Source organism: Periplaneta americana, chromosome 9, assembly GCF_040183065.1.
Source record: "Periplaneta americana isolate PAMFEO1 chromosome 9, P.americana_PAMFEO1_priV1, whole genome shotgun sequence".
In the NCBI taxonomy this organism is placed as follows: Eukaryota; Metazoa; Arthropoda; class Insecta; order Blattodea; family Blattidae; genus Periplaneta; species Periplaneta americana.
In genome coordinates, this window is record NC_091125.1 from 69,416,926 (window position 1) to 69,429,875 (window position 12,950).

The 12,950-nt window shown below is 33.4% G+C and overlaps 1 protein-coding gene across 2 annotated transcripts in view; it reads right to left on the reverse strand.

The window, feature by feature from the left end:
- Positions 1 to 760: 760 nt before the first annotated feature.
- Positions 761 to 12,950, reverse strand: part of LOC138706058 (luc7-like protein 3) — a 44,909-nt gene continuing 32,719 nt past the window's right edge. The window contains exon 8 of one of the 2 annotated variants that reach the window (XM_069834965.1): positions 761 to 1,975. The gene's annotated coding sequence lies outside the window, so the exon portion shown is untranslated. Of the gene's footprint in view, positions 1,993 to 12,950 lie in introns of both variants that reach the window. The other variant, XM_069834964.1, reaches the window with a different exon arrangement.

Consider the following 12,950-nt stretch of genomic DNA (forward strand, 5'->3'; position numbering starts at 1 on the left):
AAACACGCAACATAATCACAGCTGTTAAAGCGAGTATAAATAAATTTAACAAAGAAAAAAGAATGCACTGTCAGACCAACATAAAAAAATATCTTTCGTACACAATCCACTCTATATTGACATTAATTTGGAGTGATTTATTAAAGGATGCATTCAAGACTAATTTATAAAAATGTTAAACGAATTATCCTTGCACCAAAAACGGATGTTCCCTGAACCAAATGATCCTATTTTAATTATTTACATATAATAACAATTAAACATGTTAAAGAAATTATTCTCGCACAAAATGATCGTACTTTAATTATTTAAATACAATTTCAATTAAGTAACATAGTAAACAATTTATGCTACTATCAAATACTGATGTTCTCAGGACCAAATGTCCTATTTTAATTATGTAATTACTTTATATTTATTTCTAACACGTGCAGCAAAGTGCACAGGTATGGCTAGAATGAAATATAAGGATCAGCTGCAATGCATGGGAAACACCAATAAACCACTAATTATTCACTCAACTAGTAACATAATGCAGTCACTAAAATTTAATGGAAAGATGTTCCTGGGAAACACAATCCTAGAATTGAGAGGAGGGGGTAAAAGCAAAAGAGATGTTGTTGTCTTATGGAAATAATAATAATTTACTAATTACAGAGCACAAAGACATAATTGCGAATTTCAGAATGTGTATAAAATTTTCAGTGTGAAGATCACACACGTGCATGGGAGCAAGGTATTCTAATGAAACACATTCTAATAATTAAGTTGTAACTGATTTATTCATTATATCATTTCTCTTACAGAAGTTATAAGAAAAACACACATGCTTCTCCCTCTGTGGTTTTCCATAAATTAAAGGTAATGTGAAATGAGCAAAACAGTGACACGAGAACTGTCAACACAAATTAAAGCTCTTGTCTAACATTGTATCATGGCATTTAGGAATACAAATTCAAGTAGAAAAATAACTGGAAAAATGAGTACTACACAATACAAAATTACATGGTCTTCAAATGCCCAGTTCTTGTTTCACCATTTCTTATAATTATTTCGAAGTACTACATAGTTTTAATTTCAAAAGTGGTACACTTAATTATTGCCCTAAATTTTGAACGAATAAACAACCCCATCAAGGCACATTAACACTACTGACAATATTACAAAATAGATACATGAATATAATATGGTAATTAAAAAATTTGGATCAATCAATTAGGATCGTAAATCCGAGGTTCTACACCCTGTCAGCAAGTTCAGAACTCAATCATTATATGCATTTACATGTGAACTATGGTTCCAACATACCTTTCAGAGAAGAACTCCGTGGTGACATCACAAGAGTAGCTCCAAATTTGAAGCAATTCTACCGCAGAATACACATTCCCCCTCCTTTCTTGTTGGAGATCTCCTGATGTAGAGTTGCACCAAGTCAAGTTTGTACAATACATTTACTTTACTCTCATTTTGTCATACAACAAAAACACAGTCATTACAAAAAAGTAAAGTATAAATTTAATACAAAACTCTATGCAATATAAAAGGTGCAACTGAACATTCCAAGAGTAACAGAAAAGAAGCCTAACAAAAGACAGATAACTTTTGTTTCCTTGTGATGGCAGCAAGAATTAAAACGTGCAAAAACTTACGTATTCAAATTTCTGCAGCTAACAAAACTGTTAATTTTTTTTTTGGCTATTATGCTTTATGAACAGACATCTAGGAATGTGTAAATTTAAGTTCTTTTACATCAAAATATTTCAATTCTATCTACAGTTTCAAGACTTAAATACTAGATTCACCTTGAAAACGATGAACAGCCAATTCCGTATGCTGAGCCTGGTTAGATTCTCAACTTGCATTCCCAAAATATCTCAATATGTCACAGTTTTAGGGTCGGAAGATCAGCTTTCGTAACTTCTTATCGATATCCTTGGTGTAAATTTGGCTCCAATTCTTCACAAAGGCTCACCACCTACCGGAATTACAAAGCTGCAAAGATTCAAAATAAAAATCACTCCCTATTCAAAGAAGTCATGTCCTTTACTGGAGGACCTGTGTGTGCTTACTTCAGGACTGAAAACATCACATTTAAGGCTGCAGTGTTTATCCACAAGAAATACAGCACAAACATTTGCTGTGGATTCCTTCAACAACATAATAAAGTGCATAACAAAGTCAACTTCTTCATTGTGCATTAATACATAATTCACTCATAATTCAATAAACATAATAAATTAGAATTAGTTCCTACACATAATATATTCAATTCTGCTGGTGATTCACAAATGTATTTCAAATGTGTATAACAAAATAAGGGAACTGCATGTAAGAGTAATATGGTTCTTTTAATAGAAGTGCATGCAAAACTCCTAATAACAATGTGACGTCACTTTGTGCATACAAAGATCAAATTCAGTGATGGAACATTACTTCATTCCTAAGTAAACACACACAATATACACACAGACGGCAAATGACCATCTAAAATGAAGAGCATTCCACTATTATTTGCACGCATTAACTTGGCCAAGAAAATCAGTTGTTACTGCCAACAGCACAGTACCAAATCCTAAGCAAACAAGACTTAATATGTCTAGAAAACTGGTTAACACAGATAAAGGTGAGTATTGATCCTCATCACTTGTGTAAAGTCCTGTGAGATCACCCACTTAAAATATACCAAGTCTACTGCAAACGAAGATTTATAACTGCTTCAAAAGCTGACATTTATCATATCGAGAATAAACACATCCTTCAAATACAAAGCTTCATTCATGAAATTCCCTTCTGTCAACGTAACAAAGGTCCATATTTGACTGGACTGAAACAACATAATAAAATTAAAGAATTTTTAAGTTCAAACTGAAATCTTATGTACCAATCAATAAAAAAAAAGCAGAATTCAAAGCTATTAAAAAAGAAAACGCAGTTTTACGGTTTGTTATGTAATTAATGCCCCAAAGACATCTCACTGGACTTTGTGTTACTTTAAAAAGCATCATTCTGATCATTATTACATTCTGATGGCAGACGCAAGAAATCAAGGAATACAGATTAAGAATAAATCATTCTAAACTAAAGAAATAAGTGGCAGAATGCATAATACAAATATTGATCTGTTGGTTGCTTCTGGCGAACTAAATGAAGCACTAGACTCATAGGCTGTGCTACCCTGACAGTGTGAACAATTACATCCCTGAGGTGAAGACATCTCTAGGGCAGAATTAATTATTCCTAAAGGTAGTCAAGGTAATGACTAGCAGAGATCAATTTTAATGCTGTAAATCTAAAGACGATTCCTGGCCTCTCTTTCTTTCCAAATGAAGTCATGATTTTCAGCCCTTTAAAAATGCACATCCATAACAAATTCTATCCAAATATCCATGTTCCATAAATTTTTTCCAGTTAAAAGCTTTTAATGAACTTGTACTTAGGGACTAAGTACCTTTACATGAGATAATAGGTAACCTATCCCACAAAAACTTGTATCACATTATACCTTACATACTTACAAATGGCTTTTAAGGAAACCGGAGATTCATTGCCAACCTCACATAAGCCCATCATCAGTCCCTATAATGAGCAAGATTAATCCAGTCCCTAGCATATCCCATCTCCCTCAAATCCATTTTAATACTATCCTCTCATCTATGTCACAGCATCCCCAAAGGTCTCTTTCTCTCAGGTCTCCCAACTAATACTCTACTGTATATGCATTTCTGCATTCACCCATATGTGCTACATGCCCTACCCATCTCAAACGTTTTGATTTAATGTTCCTAATTATGTTAGGTGAAGAATACAATGTGTACAGTTCTGCGCTGTGTAACTTTCTCCATTCTCCTGTAACTTCATCCCCCTTAGCCCCAAATATTTTCCTAAGCACCTTATTCTCGAACACCCTTAACCTCTGTTTCACTCTTAAAGTGTGAGTCCAAGATTCACAATCATACAGAACAACAGGTAATATAACTGTTTTATAAATTCTAACTTTCAACTTTTATGAAAGCAGATTGGATGACTAAAGTTTCTCAACCAAATAATAGCAGGCATTCCCCATATTAATTCTGAGTTTAATTTCCTCTCGAGTGTCATTTATATTTGTTACTGTTGCTCCAAGGTATTTGAATTTATTCACCTTTTCAAAGGATAAATTTCCCTTAAAAATAACTGAAGATTTATCATCTCATACTATTTTCACATCCTATCACGAACTATTTGAATGTATTCAAGTTTTTACAGAGTACTCATTGACTCTTCTTACAAGTTTCCAGTACTGTAAATTCCGAAAGTAATTTCAATTTCTTTTATTCAACTTGCAGTAAATACACGTGATATTATGCTTGCAAATATCTTTCCTCCCCTAAACATGACTTTCAATTCCTACTATATTACATATGAAGAACACAAAGAAGTTGTAAGTGAAACCAATTAAGAAGTTTTGTGATGTGCATAATCCACGTCATATTTAAATAATGTGCTGTTACAGAACTAATAACGGTTATTAAATCTCGAATTAAAAGAAGTATCACATTATTTTATAAAATTTAAAATCACGATTAACAGAGGTTTATCACAACTTACTTCCAGGCCAAGTTAAAGTGCATTAAATTAACACTCACACACACAAGAATATGTGTTTATGGGTGTTGAAATAAAGTCTTTTATAATCTGTGAAAACAAAGGAAGGGATCCTCCGGTGATAAATACCTCTAAAGAGATCCATCATTAACACACACCATTGCATCCCCATTGCAGACGTAGAACCTAGGAGTTTGTGTGACTTGACAGTCTATAATGCTGCAATTAAAATATCAAAATCTACCCCAAAATACTAGGCTGCAGTAAACATAGAAAAACACACATACAGAGTCAAGGATGTGCGAGTAACTCATTACTTACTCGAACACCCCTCAACAAAGCATTTACGTTCAATTATGAACCAGAGCATCAGATATAAAAATCTCCTGTTACTGATGACTTTGCGTTTCTTCAAAAAGTCTCAAGTTTCCACTTTGCACAACATTCCTTACTTTAGCAAGACCTCTTGTTGAGAAGAAAATTTGCAAGTTTTCAACAGTGTGCTGAGATATGAGCCAATAGAATAGGTGATGCGATTTTAATGATTGAAAATGCAAGTTGTATCAAAAGATCGGGAACATCATCTCAACATACTGTTGAAAAACTAAAAAATGTTCCCAAAATAACCACTATGGAAATACAAAATTCTTAATTCCTTGCATCAGAAAGGTTGAATGGTTCTGGGACTTTATTAGTATGTTTCTAATGACCCTTTCTTACTTCATACTATCACTAAATAGTATTCTTTCAAGTTCATGCTGAACACCTAACAATGTGGGATCCAGTAAGGTGGTTTTTGACAATATGATTCTTAAGCCCTTTCATATTTGGTTATGATTGTATGAATTCATTAATTCTTACTAATGAATATACAATGTACAATGTACAGGTTTCACAATAATTTATTCAGATGAGAGGTGTATGACAATCACGACATAGTTAAAAAGAGCAGGGATTACGACACCACAGTTTTATTGCTCCCTCAACTCACTCGCAATCGCGATGTTTTTGCTCCAATCAGAAAAGTGAAAACTGTGTCTTTTAGATTAGGTACTGGACGGACAATAAGAGCACACTAGTTACGTTTCATTACCAAGTGGTTAATGTGAGAATGAAGTAATGATGAGCTGGACATATAATCTAGCCTTCAGTCAAAAGAATGAGATCTTTCGCATGCAGCAAATCTACCATATAAGAGTCAATAGCTTTACTTTCTCATCCAATGAACATGCACTTCGAATATTTCCATCTAAAATGACTCGCCCTCAGTCAGGATAGTAGTAGTCAAAAGACAAACCAGGTAATACTACTTATAACACAGCAGTGAACACATTAATAGACATTTAATTTTTTCTTTCAAACTAGAAATGCCATTCAAAATCAATGACAAATGATGATATGATGACGCAATGGTAGAATAGAATAACAAAGAAAATCGAAGTACTCAGGAAAAACTTGGCCTATGGATTTGTACACTACAAATCTCGTTACATTTGTTAAGGAATCAACCAAGGTACTGCTAAACCAATGAACTGCTTGCAGAAAAAAAAATCTTGTAATTATTTTGTTACTTCAGATTTAATTCTGAATAATTTAGACTGTAAAGTAACGAAACATTAGTACACTTCAGATGTTGTGTTTTTCCAAGCAATTTCATTTAAACAAACTTCCCCTAAAAGAGGGGTTGCCCTGAAGGACAAAGTATACCAAATATTACAAGTAGGTCTATTAGTAAATGCATACAATTTTATGAAAATTTTTCCGTGAAAAATATAATTATCATTGTTGTGCTATTAATTTACTTTATGTATGTGATTTCTCAGAAGATAGATTGAATATTTTAGAGCTGTTAAAGAAACAGTCTTGGCCAAAGAGGATTCAAGATTGAACTCTTTGCAAAAATTAATAATTTTTGTAATCGTGCCTCTAGCACCCACTAATAACACAATAATATCAATAGTTTGTAACTTATGTATATTTAAATAATAAGGAACAGTTGGATCACAAATTTGATTCATCTCTTCTGATTGAGTTACATTTAGTACAAATCCATATTATTCAATTCTAAGTTATTTGTTAATAAAAAATTATTCTTCTTTTTTTAAATCACTTTGTAAATAGTTTTCTGTAATTCAGGATCCCTGTGGTCACAGATATTGTTCGGCTGATGTCACTGTGATTAAATATATATTCAAAGAGGATAGTTGGATCTATTATATAGCCTGTTGTGTTGTTAAATGCTAATATATTAACCCACCAACAGCTTCCTGTTTCCTATAGACCATGGATTTCTTCATAGGTGGTTTATCCCTTGTTGCGGAGAGCTTGAGCGATTGCGGACCTGATTTTGTGATGCCTGGCATTGTGTAATGTCTCACCATGCGGGCAAGACCCCAAGAATGTGAGCGAGAATTTCTATCTCATTGAAGCAGTGGTGACAACGGTTACTGTCCATGGATCTGCCCAGAGTAGCGCGTACAGCCACAACATTACCGATCATTTTTATAGCATCCCTCCATTCACTGCAGCTCAGTCCCTCATTATGAGTGATCCACTGGTCTGTGGCAGGATGTTCCACGAAAAGGGAGACTCTTTTCCCTTTTTGATTATGTATATATCATAATTCTATTTCCACAATCATACATATTTAATTTTTTTAACAATTACTGACTTATTTTACCGTCACTTATTATTTATTAAAAAAAATTAAAAGGCCAGAATATGCTTGATCAGATAATTCATTATTACAGAAAGTGATTTTACTGAGGAGAGAAAGGGCAAGACTATTTTCTATTTGTTTAAGCATACCTCTGAGATGTCTACTTTAGTTCTACTTTAGAACTAAACGAAACTAAAGTAAAGGAATACGCAATATGATTAAATAAATACAGGATTACAGCAAGAAAACTGTTCTGCAGTTGGTACCAGCACATTGTGGAGTATATGGTATATAATGTTGCAGACATACTTTCAGAAAAGGGAAATAAAATCTAACAACCAGAAATGAAAATACATTGTAACAGTAAAATGTCTAATGAATGTAAAATTTCAGAAAAATATAAAGTTATAGTTGCTGAAATTGCAAAAAAGAACTTTCACAGGATTCACATTTAATTTCTATAATTCCAGGGACTAAATACTTGCAAATTTAGACATGTGTCTCAATACAATAACACTTATACAGATTGAATTTTAGTTTCTTCAAATTGTATATTTATGTAATACACCCAAAGGAATAGATATAAAACACATATTTATTTGTAAAGTTTTGGCAACCAGCAATATATATATATATATATATATATATATATATATATATATATATATGCAAAACGACAAATAACTTGTTAGAAAACTTGTTATCCTCTGAAAACAAGTCTTCATCTTCCCTGTCATCAGAATTCTTACAATGTAAAAACATTTTAATGAAACATAATTCTGGAAAATTACCTAGATATCAAATGGCGAAAATCGTTTATACATATAAAATAAAAATGTACATAGAAAATCTACAATGACTGCCTTTAAAAAGGTAAAAAGTTTTGTCCCAGAACCATTTTTATTTTTATAGTTTTAATCTGTATCTACTTTCAAAGTAATTACTACACTTTAAAACTTGAGACATCTCTGAAGGTAAGTGGAGAGAATTTGTTAAATCCATTTTATCCGTCTTTTAAATCCTTCATCGAGGGTCAATAGCAAAATTAATGAGATGCCTTAAACTAAGTTAGCTATAGGGGTCACCTGGAACTGAGTAACATCCTGTAGTAAACACCGGCACGCTCTAAACCAACCAATCACAAGCAGGCCGAGCAGAAGTATGCATCGCTAGTGGAGTAAATGGTGCACCGTCAATCAAAGCTACCAATTAATTATAATAATCTGCCTTACTCTAACCCTACAGTGTTTTCCTCCTATGGAAAGAAAATTCGTATCATATGATATGGAATAACACAAACACGGAAAGAATTGCAAAATGTAGACAAGCAGCCATGAACCTTAGAATTCTGTCTTTTTTCTTTTCTTTTGTGTAGTTGCAATCCATTTAAATCAGTGACACTCACTATGTGACCTTTAACTTTCTTTCATGAACTCTAAAAATTAACTTCTTTTCTGCAATGTATTAGATGAACACACAAATGTGGCAATTATTAACATTGCATTCAGCTGTTCATATTTCCTCCTCCTTTTTGCTCTGATTATGTAATAAACTTTGCAATTTACAGTAAAGTATATAAATGTTAGATACAATCCTACTGGAAGACTGAATCAAAGTGAGCAAACACTGATCTAAATGCATACATAAAAGTCACTTTATATGGTGTGGACAAGACTTGCTGTTTCAAAATCTCACACACAAAAATTCTCAATGCAACAAATCCTAGCTTGGAGAAATATATGAAGTTCTTCCTAGTTTAACTTGTCAAAGAACTCTGGAATTTGTATGTCTCTCCACATATACAATGGCTACCTTATTTGTTATGGCATCACACAAAATATAGACTTTTCTTTTTTATTATTTTAGTGCAGAATTATAAACGCAATTTATTATTAGCCTTTAAAAGTTAAATCAAAATGGTTACTTTTGCAACACACATTCATAAAGTGCATAATTAAGAAAAATTCATGATTATTGGTCTGTGACAACTTCTTCACCTTCAGTCACCTATGAAAAGGCAACAATATACTTAGAGTCTCTTCCTACATTAAGTGACATTTTTCGTATAAATTGTTTTACAGTTACGTAACTGATCAGATATGAAGCTTTCTAAGGTATTTCCGAGTTTCTGTTATACTGACTGGTACGGCTGATCACTGTTATAGGAAACAATGATGATAATGAAGAATTGTGTAATGAGAGGAAAAGAAACGAAGCTATTCTGGTACAAACTGCTTGAATAAGCAATTTTTTCAACCACAAAAATATTGTTCACAAAGACTTGGAATCAAATCTGAACTGTCAGAAGAGATGTGTAAGCAAACTATATTTAGCACTTCTAGTAACTTCATAAAATATACAGAATCTGAATATGTTAATCCAAAATCTAGAATATAAATTGGAAAGATCAGACCGGTACCTTCTCCCCGCTAAGAACTGTGAACAAGTCATTACTACACAAACAAATGAAAACACAATGAATTTTACTGAATTTTAGTTCTTCAGCATTGCTACATAGTCTCAAGCTTTCAAAATCTATGCATGAATTTAGTTATGAATCCCATTAACAGTGAAGTACGTTTGAGCAGAATTCTCTTTTGTTTTAATTTCTAAATTTTATAAGAAGTATGTTGCAATTGTTTCTGACAATCAAACACACTAACAAAAGACCTAACAATTCATTCTTAAATTATTTCAAAGGTTTCACTCAGTGTGACTTTTTTTTTAAATTGTTGCAACAACTGGACAACATGGTTTAACACACTGAACTTATGATTTTTTTTGAATTCTTATTTTGTTAGGTTTAATTATATTTCTTAAAGTAAAAAATATTTTTAACTTTTAATCTCTAATAAGACAACGTAACTTATTGTATAAGTGAAGTTAATAGTCAGTATGAAAGGGTATCTCTCCATGAAATAGGGAACATACAATTAGGTGTACTGTATCACGAAGTTTCGACTCAATAAAGGTTACTGTCAGTTTTGCTACAGTATTTTTCTCCAACAGACAGCTATGCAAAAGGCTGACTAAGAAGTATCTTCACAAAGGAAGTAAAAAATAAAATTTTTTGGTTATATTGGACTTTGTTTGCAAACACATGTGTGGCAAAGTTATGTGAGCTTCTGGAACAACTATTGTGCTGTTTACTGTCGAGTATTATAGGGGTTTCACACAATATAACACTATAAAATCAACCTGGATGAAATCTAATAACATTACTGAATGAAATCTGCTTTCGACATTGCAACTGGGATTAGTTCCGATATTGGGATTTTGTCAGTTGGACAACTGGTATGATATGGTATGGATTAGGTAGGACTGAAGGATGGAATAATCTCACTCACATTTATGCCATTGTGTTAACTTCAAATTCAGATATGGGCAGGAAGTGGCAGATAAATTTTGCTGCAATTGTTATCCTTACATGCTGTACATCTATGACGCAGGCTCCCAGCTTCACTTCCCTCTTAGGTGAAGCCAAGCTAAGAATTTTATCGCCTTTTAAAATCCATCACACTCACCTCGTTTTGAACCAACACAACTCAGATCCAATGGCTAACATGGTAACTGTAATACTTTTTTTTTATTTTAGTAGGTTATTTTACGAGGCTTTATCAACATCTTAGGTTATTTAGGTGAAATGAGTCCGGGGTCCAACACCGAAAGTTACCCAGCATTTGCTCAAATTGGATTGAGGCAAAGCCCCAGAAAAAACCTCAACCAGGTAACTTGCCCCTACCGGGAATCGAACCCGGGCCACCTGGTTTCACGGCCAGACGCGCTAACCATTACTCCACAGGTGTGCACAACTGCAATACTACCACGGACATGTTTGACACTTAGGTTTATCGGAAATTTGTTATGCAGCTGTAACGGTGAGACAGAACTAAGTAAAGAAAGATGACAGTGCATGCACACTTTTGAATCTGTCTTCACTGGTTAATATTTAGCAACAATATGTAATAGTTAACTAAAGCTAAATTTATATTCACAATGTATCACTGCACATGTTAATTTCGATGTTCTACACCAGTACATGTTTCATGAAATGTTTAGTTTTATTTTATCATCTATCAAAATATTAACTACAATATCTTTTACATTCTAGGGTCATTTCATATATAATGTACAGGTTGGCAGTACTGCAGATTGAGTGCTGCAACAACAATGAAAATTACGTCAGCTGCAGTTGAAAGCTTGATGAAGAAGCACGTGTTTTGTTTCATCCATAATGTACTGTGTTTAAAAAATGAGAGCTAAAAATGGAGCCTGCACGTCTCAGATACTGTTACTGTTGAAGATCAAACATCGTACATTAAGATCGAAACTTTACATGGCAAAAACCCCACAGAAATCCTCAGTGCTTTAAGTGAAGTTTGTGGTGAGTTCACAGTGAACCATAGCACAGTTTCTCGTTGAGCTCACAGTTTTCATGGTGGTCGTATGAGCATAGACAGTGATTCATGAAGGAAGGCCGAAAACATCAACAGATGAACAAAGTGTGAAACTTGTGGCAGATGCTCTTGAAAAAGATCATCATGCGGTATGTGGGAAACTTTCTGAAGCCACGGGGATTTCATCAACATTAGTATTCCATATTCTGACAAACAATTTAAAGAAAAGAAAAATTTCTGTGCAATGGATCCCTCACTGCTTAAATGTTGAACAAAAGCATAATGCCTGGACAATGCAATCTTGCTGAAACAAAAATTCGACGTTGAAGGTCAAGCATTCCTTCATCGAATTGTTGCTATTGATGAAACTTGGGTTAAAGACTTTGAGCTGGAGTTGAAATCACAGTCCGAGCAAAAAGTTTCGACCACCTCAATCAAAGGTGAAGCAAATGATGATCTTTGCTTATGATCACCAAGAAATCATGACAAATAGTCACATGTGGAACAAGTGTCACAGCAGTGTATTATCGTAACTTTATGCAAAATCTGCGCAGAAAAATGCACAAAAACAGACTTCAGTTGCTCGAGGTTGGATGACTGATTCTCCATGATAATGCTCGCCTGCACATCAGGAATGTTATAACCCAAAAGTTGCGCAAATACAGATGGAAAATATTACCTCATGCTCCATACAGTCCGGACATGCGTCCATCATACTTCAACTTGTTTCCAATGCAATGCAAGAAGAAATGCTTGATATAAGAATTTACAACAGTAGAGAAGGCAAGACTTGTTGTGTTACCCTAGTAGGTACCACCAGTGGGTATGGAGAGAAAGATATACTCGAGGGGGACAAGTAATTACTATAATAACATTAATCTACTAATTATTCTTCATCATCATCATCATCACCATCACCACACCACCACCACCAAAATATATATCTTAATAAAAAAATACTGATCATATAGTCATTATAGAATGCCTAAAAAAAAAAAAAAAAAAAAAAAAAAAAAAAAAAAACTGACGACAAAACTTATGAATTATCACAGAAGGTGGTTCAATTTCATAGACCCCCCATTCTCCTTGGTATGTGAAAGAGATAGACATCTTTAAAGCTGTGGTTATACTCATGACATCTATGACATTAAAATATCACTTTTTGGGGGGAATACGTACATCATTCTATTCTATTTTTTATGAATATGCTCATGACAATCAGACACTGTATGGTTCTCTTACATCATAAACATAATCTGGTCACAAGTTTTAATTCTTTCCTGAAGTTATAATTTGAATTTTTTATCTGA